A 20,578-nucleotide genomic window follows, 5' to 3' on the forward strand; every position below is an offset into this window, starting at 1 on the left:
GCAAATGAAACAGGTAACTCTGAAGGGCTAGGCTTAGAACGGACATACTGTCATTTCCAAACACATTCCTCTGGCCAAAATAGGCCTCACGGCCATGCCCAACATCAATGGGGTGGCAAACGTATTCCCCCTCTGGTGGGAAAAACTACCCCATTACTGGAAACGAGTATGCACGCATGCATATAAGAGAGGTAAAGAATTGGAGACATTCATGTAGTCAATCACATGGTACAAGCCGCCTTTGCCACCTGATGGGACAAGTCTTCCCGAATAAAGCCAACAAAAAGGAGAGCAAAGGCAAGAGAGGAAGACTGACACATGATAACATTGTGGAAGCCCCTGAATCCTGCTGTGTCCTGACTTTTCAATTATATAATTGTTTAAGGCTGTTTCAATTGGGTTTCTGTCCTTTGCAACAAAGACTCCTGACGTACGGTATCAGTCAGGAAACTCGCAAAGTCTACAGAGTCAAGTCTAAATAAGAAGTGGCAAGATACAAAGAGCAAACAAGATAGAGTGAGTGAGTTCTGGAGGCTGAGCCTCGATTGGCTGCCAGAGGCCATCGCACCTGAGTTATGGAGCCTTTTTCAAGGTGCCCTTAGAAAGCCAATCAGTATAAAGGGAGTATTGAAGGACACTGCCATTGCACTACTCTGGACCAAAGAAATATAAGGGCTCTTGTTTCTCCAGTACTGACAGAAACAGACAAAGGATATCAGAGCGGGCCATGCTGATGTTAGCCACAATGGCCCCCTCCGATGTTAGAACAATGTAAGTTCTGGAAAAGTGCCACAGGGCTTCTGGGATCTTAGGTAGTATAAAAAGTCCTTGATCTTGTGATCCTAAAAAAGAAACCAAAGATCTCACAGGGGGAAAGGAGAATTTTGGCCTGAGAGGGTCACAAGGACGCTAATATTTGAAGAGCCTTAGCAACAACATTAACTATAGCCATTACCATTTATTGAGAACGAACCACAAGCCAAGCACCAGGGTAGGGAATCACCGTATGTTAGAACATCTAATCTTATCAGGAAACCTGGGAGGTCAGTATTTTATCACTATTTTACAAATGAGAAAGACCTTAGAGAGTTTCCATCCCCCATCTGGGGTCCTTGGGCTGAACATCTGCCCTGCCCCAGAGCCCTGGTAGTTAACAACAGCTGCGAGCCTCCCTAACTAGAATTCTTTGTTCTTTCTGACCCCGGAGCCCACAGGGACCTTTTAATTAGTACTTCCTTCCTTTCCCCTTTTTATAGCCTCCTGTTCTTTGAAATTGGGGCCCAACATCAGATTGGAGAGAAAAATATCCTCTCTGTAAAAACTCTTCTACAGTCTCATTGTCGAGGACAGTTGTTTCCCCTGACTGGCATCCAATCTCCCTTCTCCTGGGTAAGAGCACCCAGGGTTCCTTTGAGGAATCAGCTTCCTTTGGGGAATGAGATGCCCTCATTCCAGGCAGCTGAGGTGGAACTGGCCCTGCATGCTTTCTTCCCACTCCAGAGTCTTGGTTGCCAATCCCCATAGTCCGTGACCTTAGAGAGCCACTTAGTGTGGTGGGGCCAGAGACTACTAGGGTTTGACCTTAAGCCACTTACCTTATCATTTCTGTGCCTCAGTCTTCCCTTCTATAAAATGGAATGATAACAATAGCCCCAACTCTAGAAGGCTGTGATGAGAAAGAGTTAAAGTTATGCATATAAAGAACACTGATTCAGCCGTGACCATCACCAACCAAAGCTTGGGTGTGTGACATATGCAAACCAATGGGCATCTTTCCTAGGATTTTGTTGGAAGTACTAAAAAAAGCAGTACCTTCCTCTCTTTTCTCTCTCTCTTCACTTAATCCTTTCCTCTCTCTCTGGTGGGGGTGTTAGGCTGTGGGATATGGGCCCATATCTGATCTGAGTGGTCCATAGACAGGTTTTTATAAGCATTGTTTGAGAACCCAAGTCTGGCTGTGCCTGTAGTTACCCCTTCCCTGGACTTTTCAGTAGTGTGCACCAATGATTACCTTTCATGGGAAAAATCAGGTTTAGATGGAGTCAGAAGAGGGGATGGGGCAGGCAGAGTGACTAGGATAAGAATTGTTGGAGTATCTTCAGACTTAAGCATCTTCTGACTTTTCTCTCCTCTCTTAACACACAAGCCACTCAGAGGAGATAACTAGGACAGGGGAAGAGAAAAGCAAGTTTTATGCTATTTATTTCCTTCCTCCCTCCTCAGTGAAAGAGCACAGCCACTTTGGAACTATACATTCTGGGTGGGAATCTCAGCTTAGCCATTCCCCAGTTATAAAAACACACACAATTTTTGTAAACCCACTGATTCAACCGTATGAAATGATCACTTATATTGGTCAAAAAATGGTTGAATATTAACAATTTCACATTGTTCAAACTAACAGTTCCCACCTTATAGGGTATGGTTAGGATTAAATGAGGTGATGCACGTGCACATCTTATCATAATGCCTGGCACCAAGATAATGGCTGTTAACTGCTGCTACTACTATGATGGTGGTAGAAGTGATGAAGACGGTGATGGTGGTGCTGTTGGAAGTGGTGATGAAGATGGTGGTGATGCTCATGGTGGTGGTGGTGATGAAGGTGATGATGGTGGTGGTGAAGATGGTGATGGTGGTGGTGATGGAGATGGTGATGCTGATGGAGATGGTGATGAAGATGGAGATGATAGTGGTGGTGGTAATTAAGATAGTGATGGTGGTGGTGACGAAAATGGTGATGGTGGTGATGAAGATGGTGATAGTGGTGCTGATGGAGGTGGTGATGAAGATGGTGGTGGTGGTGGTGGTGGTGATGATAGTGGTGGTGGTGATTAAGATAGTGATGGTGGTGGTAATAAAGATGGTGATGGTGGTGCTGTTGAAAGTGGTGATGAAGATGGTGGTGATGCTGATGGTGGTGGTGGTGATGGAGATGGTGATGGTGGTGCTGATGGAGGTGGTGATGAAGATGGTGGTGGTGGTGGTGATGATAGTGGTGGTGGTGATTAAGACAGTGATGGTGATGCTGCTGATGGTGAGGAAGATGGTGGTGGTCGTGATGAAGATGGTGATGGTGGTGCTGATGGAAGTGGTGATGAAGATGGTGGTGATGCTGATGGTGGTGGTGGTGATGAAGATGGTGGTGGTGGTGATGAAGATGGTGATGGTGGTGACGAAGATGGTGATGGTGGTGCTGATGGAGATGGTGATGGTGGTGCTGATGGAGGTGGTAATGAAGATGGTGGTGGTGGTGGTGATGATAGTGGCGGTGGTGATGAAGATAGTGATGGTGGTGCTGCTGATGGTGGTGGTGATGAGATGGTGGTGATGCTGAGGGTGGTGGTGACGAACATGGTGATAGTGCTGATGGTGGTAGTGGTGATGAAGATGGTGATGGTGGTGGTGGTGATGAAGGTGATGATGGTGGTGATTAAGATAGTGATGGTGGTGCTGCTGATGGTGAGGAAGATGGTGGTGGTCGTGATGAAGATGGTGATGGTGGTGCTGATGGAGGTGGTGATGAGATGGTGGTGATGCTGAGGGTGGTGGTGACGAAGATGGTGATAATGCTGATGGTGGTAGTGGTGATGAAGATGGTGATAGTGGTGCTGATGGTGGTGGTGGTGATGAAGGTGATGATGGTGGTGATTAAGATAGTGATGGTGGTGCTGCTGATGGTGGTGGTGGTGATGAAGATGGTGATGGTGGTGATGAAGATGGTGATGGTGGTGGTATGAAGAAGGCGGTGGTAGTGATGACGAGGATAGTGATGATGATAATGATGGTGGTCATGGGAATGATGAAGAAACAGTCACAAATCAAAGGGAATAGAAAGAGCAGCAGTTTTCAGTCTTGACTGACATTTCTGCTTATTTCCCCCTAAATCTTATACGTTGGGGTCTTGGCTGCTTTTGTCTCCACCAACTCAGGGAGGCCAATGGTTCACAAAAGTAAACCAGGAATCTTCAGGCCTCAGTGGCTCCTCTGTATTGAAAAACTCCTCTGGGGTCCCAGGTTGTACAAAGTTCTGTTCTCCAGAGAGGGAAAGGAGGGGAGGGACGCAGGGTGTGACTGTCCCAGAATTGCTGCTCGTATTTTTAAACATCTTGACGTCAGTAAAACAGTTTCTAATTCAACCAAGGCATTTGTATAGATCATGGTTTCTCCACCCATCAGCCAGTTATTTTGGTTAAAACAGAGCATTTGTTCTCTGAAAGGTGACAAATTGATGCCACCAACTTATTCAGTCTATTCCTCCCTGCCTGGAGATTCGGGATGCATTCTTTCCTGAATCCAAACGCTCTCACCTCCTTCCCTACCTGATTTACTCCTACAGAGCTCTCAGCCTCAGTGTGACCTTGTGACATCTTTTAGACACCCAAATCCATCACCCGTTCTATTGTGTGACCTCAGATGACTTGGCACTTTTCTTTCACACCACATATGACAATGTCACTTGTCCCGTCATCTGTGTAACTCTCTGTTGAACACTGTCTTCCCCATTGGATTCCAAGATCAAGGTAACAGGTACTGACTGGATCTACTTTATTTCCACTATTCCCAAGACCTAGCCTGAGGGAGGGCAAGTGGTTGGTAATCAAAAATACATGTTAAATTAAGAATTGATCATTCGTATGGAAACCAATTTGACAATAAATTTCATATACTTAAATGAAATTAAATGATTGAGCAAAAAAAAAAGAATTGATCATTCAATAATTCATAATACTCAGTTGAATACATTTATGAATTAGTGACGGAGGCTTAGACCTTTGCCATGGGAAATACTATGAGTTTCAAATTGGGGGGCATAAAGGGATCACAGCCATGATGCAAACCTAGTCCACCAGATGAGGGGACACCAAGACGAAGGACACACCCTTTGACTTTGAGAATATTCCAACTCGTTGTGAAACCTGGGACAGGTGGTCCTCCACATGCTAAGAGAGGCTATAGGAACCAGTCTTGATTTTAGGCATGACTAGCAGGCTGGAATGAACAGTGAAAACGCAGAATGGAAGGAATTCTACGTTAGAATTAGAGGGGGTAAGGGACACTTATCCATCACCCTGAGATTGCACACTCAATCACAGGTCCTTGGGTCGGCCATGGCTAGCGGGGGGGGGGGGGGTTCACATCTGAGTTTGCATGAGTGACCAAAGACCACAGCAGTTACAGACAGGGAACATTTCAGTTAGTTTTCACTAACCAATCAAACAGCAATTCATCTGCTGGCCATGGCATCTCCCCAGCTCAACAGAGAGGCTTCTAATGTCAGAACCTGAACCTTATTTCACCTTTCAATTTCTGTTACATAGAACAAATGTCTTTGGATGAACAAACGCATGATGTCCATTATTGCCACGTGGCCTCTCTCCCTCAAGAAAACGAAGTACCATCCAAATCCGCCAATCGAGAAAATTTCCACTCCACGAAATCTCCATGATCACGAAACAAATACTTGTTGAGTACTTACAATGTACTAGACGTCATCTCACACTTTGAGAGGCACATAGGGACAATGGCCTCAAAGAGCTTAATTACCCGATTAGGAAGTATCCTAGTAAAAGCTCGTCTAGACCCACATAACAAAAACCTCACTCAACTCAAGTAAGAAAAAGAAAGAAAGAAAGAAAGAAAGAAAGAAAGAAAGAAAGAAAGAAAGAAAGAAAGAAAGAAAAAAAGAAAGAAAGAAAGAAAAGAAAAGAAAAGAAAAGAAAAGAAAAGAAAAGAAAAGAAAAGAAAAGAAAGAAAACAAAAGGAACATAGGTTGTGGAATGAAGAATGGGAGACAGAGTTTAGTGAGGTGTCATGGGCACAGAACTGAAGACACATGAACAGAGGCCACCGCACTGTCCCACTTAGGCTTTTTCATCTGCTTCCTTATCTTGCACGTGACCCAAGCTGGTGGCCAGTCTCAACGTGACATGATGACCTATCCTATCCTAACTGATTCATCATGTCTGGGGAAGGTAAAGGATAGATCATATGATTTGATGCCTACTTGGGCTACATGCAAGTTGCCCAAGAAGGTGTGGCAATGACTGACCTTTCAAATCCAGGTTAAAGGGATCCACAGACACAAAAGGGTAACAGAGCAAAGGACAAGCAGCAGAAGGCATAGAAGTCCAGGAAGGAAGTAATAATGGTGGCTGTGCTCTGTAGAAAAGGAAACAAAATAGGGGGGAAGGTCCCTAACTCTAAACCTTAGTAACACTAAAGGATTCCAAACCTTCTCTTCAAAGAGCCAAGGCTCTGCTTGTTCCCACTGCCAGAACGTCCCAGATGGTTTTGTTAGCAAGCCCAAGCCCTCTAGCTTCTTGGAGGTGGTATTTCAGGGAATTTGCTTCAATTTTGTTATTTAATATTTATTTAATTTTGAGAGAGAGTGTGTGTGTGTGTGAGAGTGAGAGCAGGCGAAAGGCAGAGAGAGAGGGAGACACAGAATCCGAAGCAGGTTCCAGGCTCTGAGCCGCCGGCACAGAGACCGACGCGGGGCTCAAACTCACGAACCACGAGATCATGACCTGAGCCGAAGTTGGACACTTAAGCAACTGAGCCACCCAGGTGCCCCTCAGGGCAGTTGCTTTAAGTCGTCTCCGTAGCATCATCGGCCCCCATGACACTGGGCTCCAGACAAGAGATGCCTGGCCTTTGAGGCATCCGCAGAGGCATGAACACAGACACAGCCCCAGAAATTAACAATAACATCTAATACTCATCTTGAACTTGGTAGGTTCCAGATAAACTTCTAGGTCCTTACACATATTAATCGTCTTCAGACCATTTCATTTGAGCTTCAAACATTGAGCTACTACCACTTACGAGGCAGTTTGCTAGAACTTGTTAAGAGCCATCTACATGTTCTGCCCATTCTACCCTAAATGTTTCTTCTTGCTTGTTTCAAAAAGTAACTGAACATGTCTAGGGTTGGATTGAGAGTGTGAGCTTCAGAGTTAAGGAGCAAGTAAAGTTGGATCCTAGTCCTGGCACTTACTGCTGAGAGACTTGGGCTGGGGTTCCTATGCTCTCTGAGCCTTAGTTTTTCTCATCTGTAAAATGGTGCAATAACAGTACCAACTTCATACAGTGTTCGGAGAGGAAAAATTAGAAAACATATGGTAAGCTCTCCATTCGATCCCTTGCAGAATAAGCATAATCAACACTGGCAATTAGCTTTGCTATTTAGAAATTCATGGCGGAAAGTTACTGAATACCGAGATGGATTCAGGAAAGAGAGTGCAACTGAGACGGGTGCCTGACAAGAGCAGGGCAGTATAGAGACAGGGAATGAACATGGGAAACCATTTTTCATTATTATCTGCAGGTGAATACAGGGTAGGGTCAGATACCTTTTATCTTCTGTTGCTTACTTTATTTATTTATTTATTTATTTAATATATGAAATTTACTGTCAAATTGGTTTCCATACAACACCCAGTTCTCATCCCAAAAGGTACCCTCCTCAATACCCATCACCCACCCTCCCCTCCCTCCCACCCCCCATCAACCCTCAGTTTGTTCTCAGTTTTTAACAGTCTCTTATGCTTTGGCTCTCTCCCACTCTAACCTCTTTTTTTTTTTTTTTTTCTTCCCCTCCCCCATGGGTTTCTGTTACGTTTCTCAGGATCCACATAAGAGTGAAACCATATGATATCTGTCTCTGTATGGCTTATTTCACTTAGCATCACACTCTCCAGTTCCATCCACGTTGCTACAAAAGGCCATATTTCACTTTTTCTCATTGCCACGTAGTATTCCATTGTGTATATAAACCACAATTTCTGTTGCTTACTTTAAAAGACAAAAGGTGAGTCTTGTGTTCACTGAATATTTAATACACTGCATTATTCCTTCAAGGAGTTTTTTCCTTGGGTATTTGTGACATGCTCCCCACCAACCAAGTTCTAGGACTATGTGAGCATGGGGTAGGGAAGAGTGTATTGACCAGCATGCAGAAGACAGGGGTCCAGTCCTTTCCCTAGGCCTCATGTCCTCTCTTGAGCTTGGACGTATAAAATGGATGCAATCTAAGATCTTTCTAGCATGAATTCTATGAACATAGCATCCTAGGGAAATTGTTTTCCCTTAATGTTCTCAAGATCAACAAATTATAATGAAAACTTACAGTCCGTAAGTTGAAATGAAATAAATTAGCCTCTACTATATTGAGAGGTAATTTTCAATCATTTATCCTACAAGGACATCAGTTAATTTCCTACTCCCCAGTAGGAATGAAAGATGAACTATGTCCATTGAGCTATTCAGTTAGTCTTTGTCATCAAGAGCAGGGGGCCCGGAAAAACAGAACTGCGAGGAACCAAGGAGAAAAACACTCAACAATGCTACCTCTTTTTCATGTGTACCTACGTACGCAGAAAAACACAAAAGGGAAAGTTCTAGACAGATACACCCCAAACTTGTAACCTCCACTAAGGAGGGTCAGGATCATGATGAGGAGTAATGGTCCAAGGGAACCGTAGCTTTGTCTGTGACACGTGAAGTTTTTTATTTTTTAATTTATTTTTTAATTTTTTTAAATGTTTATTTATTTTTGAGACAGAGAGAGACAGAGCATGAACAGGGGAGGAGCAGAGAGAGAGGGAGACACCGAATCGGAAGCAGGCTCCAGGCTCTGAGCCGTCAGCACAGAGCCCGCCCGACGCGGGGCTCAAACTCACGGATCTCGAGATCGTGACCTGAGTTGAAGTCGGCTGCTTAACCGACTGCGCCACCCAGGCGCCCCACGTGAAGTTTTTTAAAGGAGACTCTATTCATATCTGGTTTAGGTAATTAAAGTTTAATTGTTTAAATAGGAAACCTGCCTTAGAGCATGTTTCTCCAAGGAACTGCAAGACAGAACAGGTTTGCAGGCTGATTTCCCTGAGACTAGGTCAGGGTTCAGCACTACCGGCCACTTTGCCCCTATCCCCACCCCGTGATCCCAGAATTTAAGAGGTGGCTGGGTCAATTTAATTAGTAACTGAACTGAGAAAGTAATTTTCTGGAGACTGACTACTGATTTTGACATTGATGTCAATATGTAGATTTCTTTTCATTTCTTTCTTTCTTTTTTTTTTTAAAAAGAAAGCCTCTGGTTGTGTTTTCCCCAGTGTTGTTAAAGCAAAATTCGATGGGAAGACACATGTGCATAACTGCTATTCTGGGGGACTCTTGAGAAAATAAAAGTATGAAATAAACAGAGCATCAAGAAAATGCGTTCCGGGGGTGCCTGGGTGGCTTGGTCGGTTAAGCGTCCGACTTCAGCTCAGGTCATGATCTCACGGTCCGTGAGTTTGAGCCCCACGTCAGGCTCTGTGCTGACAGCTCAGAGCCTGGAGCCTGTTTCAGATTCTGTGTCTCCCTCTCTCTCTGCTCCTCCCCTGTTCATGCTCTGTCTCTCTCTGTCTCAAAAATAAATAAACGTTAAAAAAAAATTAAAAAAAAAATGCGTTCGGCAGTGGAGGTGCCATAACTGCATCCTCGACTCTTTCTCTGTGAATTACACACACACACACACACACACACACACACACACACACACACACCTCTTAGCTAATCTCTTTCCTCCAATTCTCAGGAGAGTAGAGGTGAAAAATCACATAATCAACACTTAAAAATTGTCAATGGATCAGAAATGTCACGGAGAATGTATAGCCTAAGTCTCGGAGCTAACCGCTGGTCTCCACTGCTTTCTCTACAATCCTGATCAAATCCACTGCAAAACCACAGATACTTACAGAGCCTTCCCGTGTAAAGCGCTTTGTACTTTTCTGTTCTGCCAGCCTCTTAGAACTTGTATCAAATTCTCCCTCCTGCTGGGCCCATCTCCTCTGTAAGAAAAGATTCCCGGCCTCTATGCCTCCCTCTGAGGCACTCTGAATATCCAAGGCTTCACAGAAGCTACTAAAAATAATAATACAATTTCAGGCACCTTTTTGCTATTCTTTGCCAGTAACCGTGGGGAAGAAGCAAACTATAAATAAGAATTAGGTAACAATTTGTTCTCAGACCAAACTGGGCCCGTGGAAATGAAGGATTTCTATAAAGACCAGGAATCAAAAGGTCACCTCAGGATCATGGGTAGTGATGGGGGAGCGGGGACTGACTTATCTGCCATCTGGAAGGGCAAGGAAGAGGGTCTTTAGAAACCTAAGAAAGTGGAGGTTATAGGGTGGCCTGGGCATTATAATAGTCGTAGTCGATAGATACAGAGGAGACTCAGATTGCACAGATCTTGTTCTTAAGATTTTGCTTAATTCTATGACAACTCAACCATTATCCTCATTATACAGAGGAGAAAACAGAGGGTTAGAAAGGTAAAGCCACATAATTGGTAAGTACAGGAGCTGTGATTTTAATCAAGGCAGTTTGACTTCTAGTGTTTACAATCACAGAAAGGAAGGAGGGAGGGAAGGAAGGAAGGAAGGAAGGAAGGAAGGAAGGAAGGAAGGAAGGAAGGAATAGAGAGAAGGAGAATAGATGGATGGTCAGTCTGAAAGAGACTAGAATTGAGAAATTATGGTTTGGGAACAATTAGCAAACATCTTGAACCCAAGCAATGTTTGGAGGAGGCGGTAAATATCAGTAGTGAGTTTCATGGAGCAACCAGAAATATAAATACGGCAAAGCCGTATTTATACAGGCCAAAGGAAGGTATGCCAATCAGGGACTCAACACACTCAAGTAAGGACAAGTGGAAGAAGGTTTATTTAGAAAGGGGCTATTTCGAGCGGGGCAGGTGCAGAGGAACGGAAGGACTAGTGCAATAACCTAGAGCAAGGAGAAGCTAAGGGTCACATCCCTAGATCTGAAGGGATGAGGGAAGGGACACAGTCTGGCTGAGGTGACCTTGAAAGGAAGGACCCAGGAAATCCCTCCCCCTCCTTCTCTTCCCCCCTCTCTCCAATGTCCTGCAGGGCTCTGCATTGGCAGACCCCCACTGAGCGCCAAAAGGCAAAGACATTGTGTGACAGATGGTCAGCCACCAGGCACAGAGGAGTGGGTCTAATGGGGGAACCCAGATGCCAAGCCCAGAAGATGGAGGCAGCACTTTTACCTAGAGACAGGTGCAGAGAAGCGAGCAGATAAGGGCTGAAGGAGGGGGTAGGAGAGAGCCAAGGTTGCAGATTGGCTCTGGGGTGAAGGAGCATTAATGGAGCATGAAAACCCACATTTGGCCGCTGCTAAGAACTGCCATCCCCACAGGGGATTGGGTAAGACCTCGGTGAAGCCCTTCATGGCTGCTGCAGGTTGTTTGAGCCCTGCAGATGTTTACCTAATTGATATAATCTAGCACCGCATCTTGCTTTGGGTTTCTGAATAGTCACTTGGGTTGCTGGAATGTTGAAAATAGCTCTTTCAGTAAAGGACACCCAGCCATTTGGGGACCTACAAGGACACACAGAGGTGATAAGTGGTGGGTAAGGAGGCACACCCACAGACCCCACCTCCCTTCACTCAAAGGCACAATCAAGGAGGAAGTCTCTCTCTCTTTTTTTAATGTTTCTTTACTTTTGAGAGAGAGGGAGAGTGAGAGAAAGAGAGCAAGAGTGTATAGGGGAGGGGCAGAGAGAGACAGAGGGAGAGAGAGAAAGAATCCCAAGCAGGCTCCAGGCTGTCAGCGCAGAGCCCCACACAGGGCCTGAGCTCACAGACCGCGAGGTCATGACCTGAGCCATGATCTGACCAAGAGTCAGATGCTTAACCAACTGAGCCACCCAGATGCCCTGCCTCTTGATTCATTCTGGACCGCATTCCCAGGGGACCAAAGGGCTTTGGTGACGGAGCCGGAACAAGCTATATTCAGAAATAAAAAGTAAAGACAGAAGAAAATAGATACAAGGAAAGAAACCATTGTAATTGGGACACTCTTACTTATCGTAGTGATCATTTCGCAGTGTATACAAATATCAAATCATTATGTTTGTACACCTTAAACGAATATAATGTCATGTATATGTCACTCAATTTTTTTAAAAGTTTAAAAAAGGAGGAATATGTCATGTTGGCAAAGAATCCTCTCTGTCCCTTGGGAGCTTTGATGTGTCGCGAAAGGAAATGGTAGGAAAGAAACCTCTTTACAAGGCCCACTTGCTGCTAGAACCACAAGTCCTCGAGGGGCTGGGTTATCAAGTTAGAGCGCCCAGAGAGTACCCGTCGTCAGGATGCTAAGAAAGGAGGACAGGACCTGCCAGGCAGCTGAGTACGGCAAGACCAGCCCTGGGAGCAGATAGGGTACCCTGGATGACAGGGGCTTCATATTCTAGGAGGTCACAGCCAGCAGCCCAGAGCGCCAGTCCATGCAGAAACACTAAACATCTCAGGAATAAGCTGACAACAGGGTGCCCATGAACTCTGGTTGACTGGCTACGATGCAAATTGGTCCTAATACTGTCAGAGTAGAAGTCACCCTTGGGCGGAAATAAACGACAGTGTCCACCGACGGGACCTATCTCTGGAAGGAACTAGCCTGGATGGGCTGGGAGTCACCACGACTGAATCTTGGCATTTGCCAATTAACCGCTGCTTAAAGGCACAGGCCACACAGATGAAATTTCAGAGCTGAGAAATGCGTGACACAGTACGGTTTCCCGAGGACCAGGTATTTTATTTACATTTCGCGCTTTTAAAAAAAACTTTCTAAGAAGTGGTCTGGTTTGTAATATCGCAAAGGAAAATTGAAGAGAGGGGCCCAGAAAAGGAGAAAGTATTTTTCTTTAGTCAGGGAACGAAAGAAGGCAGTTTGTTTTGAATGTACACAGTATTAACTAGAACCTAGGTGTTTTCCTTTATCCCCACTAAATACGTCTCGAAGAAATGTTTCAAGAGTTCTGGCTTGACTGGGAGATTTTCCCTGAGGAAGTCTGAGAGTTCAGTCCCCCAGTTGAACAAAATTTGTTCAATGCAGAACACGGCTTTGCTTGCTGATATCCCTTTCCTTCTTCTTTCATTCTGACAAACTCAAATTCATGGAGCACTTGCTCTTTGCCAGGTTCTAAATGTCGAACATGGCTTATTTTACCTAACGCCCAAGGGGATACACAGACCTTGAACTTAGATATGTGTTAGACCCGCACTACCCAATACAGTGGCCACCAACCACAAGCGTTTGTTCAGATGTATTATAATTAAGTAACATTTAAAAGTCAGTTCTTGAATTTTAAGTAGGCAGCCCTATTAATCGCTCAGGAGCACATGTGGCTGGAGACTACCCTATACTGCACAGTGCAGAGAGTGTTTCCATCGTAACAGAAAATATTGCTGGACAGCGCAGCTCTCGGACCTTCCAGAGCTGTCATTAACTGACCATCTCCTCTGGGCATCAAGGTCTGAGTCTGCTAGATAACATCACCTCACCCTATTTTAAAGATGAAGAAGGTCCAGCACCGAGAGGCTGAGTAACTTCCCCACCATCACATAGCAAGTGAGTTTCAGAACCATGGAAGTCTGATTTCAAAGGCTTTGCTCATTCAGGTGATGTCACCTTCTTCCAAGGGCATTTCCCCAAGACTCTCAGTAAAAGTGCCACCAGAACTAAGAAAGAGCTGCTAGGGATTCTGGCCCTTCTGACAGAGAAGTGTTCATGTGCCTTTGGGGTCAGACAGGCTAGAAGACGAAGCCCAGTTTCGCCATCGTCTAGCTCTGTGACACTGGCCAAGTCACATATTCACTGAATGTACATAAAGTGGGGATGTTAACAGCACCCATCTTGCAGAGCTACAAGGAATAAGTGAGACCGTACACGTAAAGCATTTGCACAGTATTGGGTGCATACTAGCTGTTTAGAAATGTAGATATGATTATTATTTCCAGAGTGGATCCCTTATCTCCCAGTTAAGTTGGAAACCGCGATTCAGCTCACACCCCGCAAACGCACATTTCCGAGTCTGGCGCGCCCCCTGCTGGTCACTCTGACTACGTCACTCAGCCGGGCGTTCCCTGCAGCTGCCCATTCACGTGTTCTGGAGCAACTTGGTTATAAAACAGAAACGTCCCACCAGAACATTCAGGAAAAAAGGCGAAGGTTCTTTCACAGTGCACACGTTGCAGCTCCTCTTATCTATCATTCGGGAGAAACTCAGGGCTTGCTAACTTGGCTGTGATCTTTGCCGCCTTAACTGCCAAGCAGATAGAGAAGGTGTCCCTCTTCGGGTGCCTGTTCTCAATGTCCAGCCCGTGTTCCCAGGCTCTTCTAGCTGCAGGCCACCTACCAGCACAGGGTTTTCACTATCATACTGGTGTCACCTGGACTGTGATGCTGAATTAATTCCCACCCTCTGTCTCCACATCTTACCTGTCTGAAAGTCTTATTGGCTTTGTCTCTTAGAAATATTAAAATCTTCCTCCTTCTCTCTTACCGGCATATCCTGGTGGCTTTAATGAACTGCCAATGCATAGGAGCCAACCCCAGACTAATAAGTCAAAATCTTGGAGCTGGGGGTCACTCAACATTCATAGGTCATTAAAGCTCCTGGATGATGATGATTACTTTTTTTAAGTTTATTTATTTTTTGATAGAGAGCATGAATGCGGGAGAGGAAGAGGGAGAGGAGACACAGAATCCCAAGCAGACTCCTGGCTGTCGGCACAGAGCCAGATGTGGGGCTCGAACTCACGAGCTGTGAGATCACGACCTGAGCCGAAGTCAAGAGTCGGACACATAACCCATTGAGCCACCTGGGGGCCCCAGCTCCTGGATGATTCTTTTGTGAAGCCAGGACTGAGAACCACTGAGTGTCCAGTCCAGACAGGAAGTATCAGCATCACCTGGAGGGTTTGTTGGAACGCAGACTGTTGGGCCCCACCCTGGAGTTTCTGTCCAATAGGTCTGGGGAGGGGGGGGCTGAGAATTTCCATTTCTCCCAAGTTCCAAGGTGATGCAGATACTGCTGGCCTGGGGACCACACTTAGAGAACCAGTACTGTAAAAATATAACTTGGAGCACAAGCTCCTTATTCAAATGGCTTCTCATTACACTTACATACATATTTCAAAATTCCCCTTCCATACATGGCCTGCCAGGCAGGATGTGGCCCTCCGCTCTCAGGGTCCCCCACCCCATCTGCTCACACTGGCCTCCTGTCTGCCTCTTGAACACTTATAGACCTTTATACCATCTGTTCTCTCTGCCCAGAGGGTTCCTCCTTTATTTCATCTTCTCTGGTTGCCTCTTAGTCTTTGAGGTTAATAGAAATGCCACCTTCTCACAGTAGCCTTCCCTCACCGCCCCATTCAACATGGACCTCACCTTTTCCTTCCTTCTTTTTTCTTTTATTAATTTTTTTTAAATGTTGATTTATTTTTGAGAGAGAGAGAGAAAGAAAGAGCACAGGCACGTGAGCGGGAGAGGGGCAGACAGCAAGGGAGACAGAATCCAAAGTGGTCTCCAGGCTCTGAGCTGTCAGCACAGACCCCAACATGGCACTCGAACCCATGAACCGGGAGATCATGACCTGAGCCGAGGTCAGACGCTCAACCGACCGAGCCACCCAAGCGCCCGCCCCTTCTTCCTTCCTTCTTATTGTCTTTCTCAGCGACCTGTTCATGTCCTTTACAGCACTTGTTACAATTTGCAGTTATCCCATGTGTCTGCTCACTTCTATTTTATCTACCTCTCTGCCAGGATGCAATGTGTGTGAGCAGACTCGGTCATTGTGTTCACTACCTGTTACATAGCAGGTGCTCCATAAATGGTCCCTGAGTCAAGGATTGAAGAGAAACACAGATTTAGAGAACGCAAGGTTTAGAAGTAGTAGTCATAATACAAGCAGGAGCCATTTTCCCCCCCTGAGGCTGGTCTTTTAACATTGTTGTCACTAATCCACCCAAGGACCCGGCAAGGCTGTGGCATTATCTTCAATTTACAGATGTGGAGATGGAAAACCCCCGGGGAGGTTAGAGAAACTGAGCTGAGGTCCTAGGGCTAAAGGGTGGAGCTGGCTGGGATCCCAGGCTGCCTCCTTCCACAGTCCCCCTACAGGAGAGAGGGAGGGAGGGAGGGAAGGAGGGGCAGGCAGCACAGGGAGAGCTTGAAGAACTCTTCCCTCTGGGAATTTTTAACTCCAAACTCCCAGCCAAGGCAAAAATAAAAAACTGAGCTGAAATCAAAGAACCCTTGCCCTACTTTCCAGCTCTCTGATTCTCCCAGAATCTCTTTAGAAGAGAATGATCAAGCAATGATGGATATCTCAACTTGAAAGATTTTTTTTTTTTTTTAGTAGCTTGCTCAGAGTTTTTGGAAGAAAAGCACAGGTGGGATGTGGGAAAGGCAGAATCTGAACCCTGCCCCACTTCCTGCATACACAATAAGGGGGGGGGGGGCAGCTGATCAACTTCCCTTTGTGACCATCTGCCTCGTGACCGTATTACTTAAGGTAATACTAGATGCTGTAACAGAGAGCCACCTCCCTCCCCAAACTCCATGGCTGAACATAATAGAAATTCATCTCTTCGGTAAAGTCCAAAATCAATGCTCTTGATGAGGGGGTGCCCATGGGGGCGGGAGGGGTGGGGGGCTCCCCTCATGACTGGGGAAGAGGACAGTACATGCGAAGTCTGATGGGCCGGGGCTGGAAGTGGGGCACAGCACTGGCCAGAACTCAGTCACAAGTGGTCACGCTTGGCTGCAAGGGAAGCTGGGAAATAGAGCCTAGGTGTGGGGGTTAGGGACTAGCCAGCTGGTCTCTGCCTCATTCCCTGGGCTCTGTGAGGAGACCTCTGCCCCGGCTGGCCTCCTCTTTCTGACGGGAGAGTTTCCATAATCGCAGACTGTGAATACGACCACCTGTGGGAAGAGGGCCACCTTGATATTAAATTCACATCACAGACGAAATGGTAGGTCTCCAGTGTTCCCCTGAGAGAAGGCTGGAGGTTTGGGGAGAGAGAAGGGAAGGAAGGTGAGGCTGGATGCCCAAACACTTACATTCAATCTTAGCTAAGAGAGGACTACAACTTTGTCCATTTTCGTGTCTACCTTGACTTCATTTCAACATTTTTCAAAATTTTACTAATGGAAAAAGCATTTATTGAGTATCTACCATTTCGCAAACACAGTCCTAAGCTTTGGGGATACCAATAAAGAAATAAAGAATATGATATAAACCCTATTCTTCATCTGGTTGAGGATTTGATAACATCTGTCACAAAAGTTGGACACGGGCTCCTGGGGGGCTCAGTCGGTTGAGCGTCCCACTCTTGATTTCCACTCAGGTTATGATCTCGCGGTTTGTGAGTATGAGCCCTGCATCAGGCTCTGCTGACAGTGTGGAGTCCGCTTGGGATTCTCTCTCTTTCCCCGTCTCTTTCTGCCTCTCCCCTGCTTGCACTCTCTCTCCCTGTCTCAAAATAATTAAACAAACTTTTTAAAAAAGTTGGACACAAATAGTATTCAACATTGTATTCGACACATGACACAAAGGGTCTCGTTGAATCTATAAAGATTAAATATAGATTATATCGGGGCGCCTGGGTGGCTTGGTCGGTTAAGCGTCCGACTTCGGCTCAGGTCATGATCTCACGGTCCGTGAGTTGAACATAAGGCTCTGAGCTGACAGCTCAGAGCCTGGAACCTGTTTCAGATTCTGTGTCTCCCTCTCTCTCTGCCCCTCCCCTGTTCATGCTCTGTCTCTCTCTGTCTCAAAAATAAAAAAGAACCAGTCAAAACTGAGCTCAAGTAGCTCCTGAGGGCCTTGAGGCCAAGCGAGCTATGCGTCCTGGGGGAAGACATTTTGCCTCCCTGTTTGTCAGTTTCCCCTGGCCTAGAGGATTCCTAAATTTCCTCGTTCCAGTAAAAGCAGCACTGCTAGGGGCAGGCACAGAAGCTGTCATGGCTAGGTACGGGCTCTTCCCGCCAGTCTGAGACTTTGTTTTCCCATCTGTGAAATTGGAATGGGGTCTGACTTACGAATTTTTCTTTCCCTGGTGTGTGGCACAGGGAATATAATAGGAGCTCAATAAATCCTGGCCATCCCCTTCATCTCGCACCTGACTGCAGAGGGCAGGAACTGTGTGAGCAGGAGGCAGACTTCTAAGTGTTGAGCTGCTTCTGAGAGCACAGTATTTGAATTTCCATCGGGGGGGGGGGGGGGGGTGGGAACAGGGCGTTCTGCGGAGCAGCTGGGGGTCGAGTGTAACGTTACACCAAGTGTTGCCCTGCCCTGTCTTCCCCATACCCCATGCCCTGTCCATCAACAACCAATCCCAGGGAATCTGGATTCCCACCATTCTCTCAGAATCCTCGACAGGCGAGTTCAAGACTTTGGAGTACGGGGTTCCAAGAGATGAATATGAAATATCCCCGCAGGCCTCCCCAGTCAGCCTTATTTCTTAAGGATGACTTTCTGGATGCTCCCAGGAGCCGTGCCTGCCTGGCAGGTATTGAACAAGGCAGAAAGAGCGTGGAGGAAAAGCAGCATCTTGGTTGCCTAGTTACATGGTGATCTGGACCACGTGGTCTCCTCCTCTCAGAGGGCCCAGGGTGAACTGAGGAGGGGAGGAACACGTGTCCCTGCACAGGAGGGGGGCAGAGGCAGCTAAGCCAGCTCCTAGACACTGTGCCTTCCTCCTCCTGCCCCACCACCTGCAGGGCAGGGCAGGAGAAGTGGACGAGCTGCCTGGGGCGGGGGGGGGGGGGGGGGGGGGGGGAAGCTCGCCTCACCTGCCAGATTTAGGAACTAAGTTTACATTTCCTATTCGCACCTCCCCTTCCCCACCTTTAAAATGAGTCTACTGTGTATTATCGGGTCCGACGTGTGCTAATAGGACGTTCCTCACTGGGTTCTTGCAAGCCTTCAGACAGATAATACACAAAAAGCGCTGAGCACAGGGCCTGGAGCATAGTATCTTGACTATTAAAAAGCTAGCACTGCCCAGTCAGAGCTGGAGGCCGACGGGAGCAGGGGTCCCGAGTCAGGACCTGGCACCTAATGTCAGGTTCCAGAGCAAAGCGAAATGCGGAGCCCTTGTTCAGAAAGTAGGAAAGACGTGTCGTTAACGGTACTAAAATATAAGGCTTTGGTTCTTTTGCAGACTCCCTCAACAACCACCAAGTGTATGGGGTGATAGGGAAGTAGAGCGAGGCGTCCTCCTTTCCCATAGGCCCTTTACCCCAACCCACAATGCACAGGTGACCCCAAAACTTGCATCCTCCATATCAGGACGCGCTAGCTTCCCGAATCAGGGCGAGGGGAGAGGCTCAGCCCTGCTGGGCTGCCCATTGAAGGCACCTGCCAACCTCAGGCAGAAATCGCTGCGGTTATGCGCTTCCCTGAGACGCTGTAGGGCGTGTGGGCCAGCCCTCCTCATCCACAGGCCCCTGAGGGTGGCCGCAGTAGGGATGGGGCTGGGAGAGTGGGGAGGGGCCGAGGGAGCCAGGCATGGGCCACTGGGGGGCTGAGAACCCACCTGGGGAGGCAGAGAGGCAGGACTTCACACAAATCCAGGCTCCCAGCCCTCAGTGCTTGCTCTGCTGTCCCGCAGACAACACTTAACAAACACAGATTTAGGATAAAATGAGAATTTCAGACACGGGAGCAGAGCATTAAGTCCTAAGGCCAGGTACAGTGGCGACTCTGTCCTGCATTCTCGTCCCAGCTGTCACTACCTCCCCTCTTTGGGCCTTGGTTTCCCCTTCTTTAAATGAGGGGGGAAGGCCACATGGTTTTTACACCCTCTTCCAGCTTCTACTTTTTAAGAATCCTGTCCTACTGACACACTATGTGGCCATGGGCAAGTCGCTGCCCTTTCTGGGCATCAGTTTCTCCTTCTGTAAAGTGGGGATTCGATGACCCTGAAGGGCCCTTCCAAGGTTAATAATACCTAAAGAGTTGCCTCTTCCTCTCCTCTCCCTTGTGTGAGGGGACTTTATCCTTCTGTGGAAGGCGAGGTAAAATCTTCAACAGGTGCTGGGGGCATAGGGTTAGCTGGGACATTCCTGGTCTCTTCCTTCTGCCCACACTGGTGAACTTGGGGATCAGGAGGGGAGAAAGGAGGAAAGTACAATCAGCATGTATTATGGAACCAATGTTTGTGCACCCTGTGAGGTAATAGAAAATATATATGGGACTCTTCACCCAGCTCCTGGCACAGAGCTCCTGAGACCTTTGCAACTTCCTGGGTGACAGAAGCATCATTCAATCTAATGAGGTGATTCTAGGTGGACGCCCAGAAGGGGGCTGGTCCCCAGGAAGACCAAGCCATGATAAGAAGCTTGGAATTTTCAGCCCTGCGCCCCATTCTTTGGAGAAGGCAGACAGGCTGGAAATGTAGTTACTGATCTAGAATGCCCAGGCGGGGAAGCTGCTGTACAAAGCCCCGGAGTACAGCAGTCAGAAAACTTCCAGGTTGGTAAGCACAACCATGTACCAGGAAGGTGACGCATCCCAGTTCCATGAGGACAGAAGCTCCCGTGCCTGGGACACGCCCGGAGCTCGCCCTATGTACCCTTTCACCGGGCAGTTCATCTCTGCTCTCTACCATGTCCTTTCCTAAACGGGAAAACGTAAGCAAGTATTTTTGTGAGCTCTGTGAGCTTCTCTAGCAACACGATTTAACCCGAGGAGGGGGTTGTGAAAAT

Source organism: Panthera pardus, unplaced genomic scaffold (assembly GCF_024362965.1).
Source record: "Panthera pardus isolate Hobbes unplaced genomic scaffold, ASM2436296v1 HiC_scaffold_8, whole genome shotgun sequence".
Taxonomy (NCBI): domain Eukaryota; kingdom Metazoa; phylum Chordata; class Mammalia; order Carnivora; family Felidae; genus Panthera; species Panthera pardus.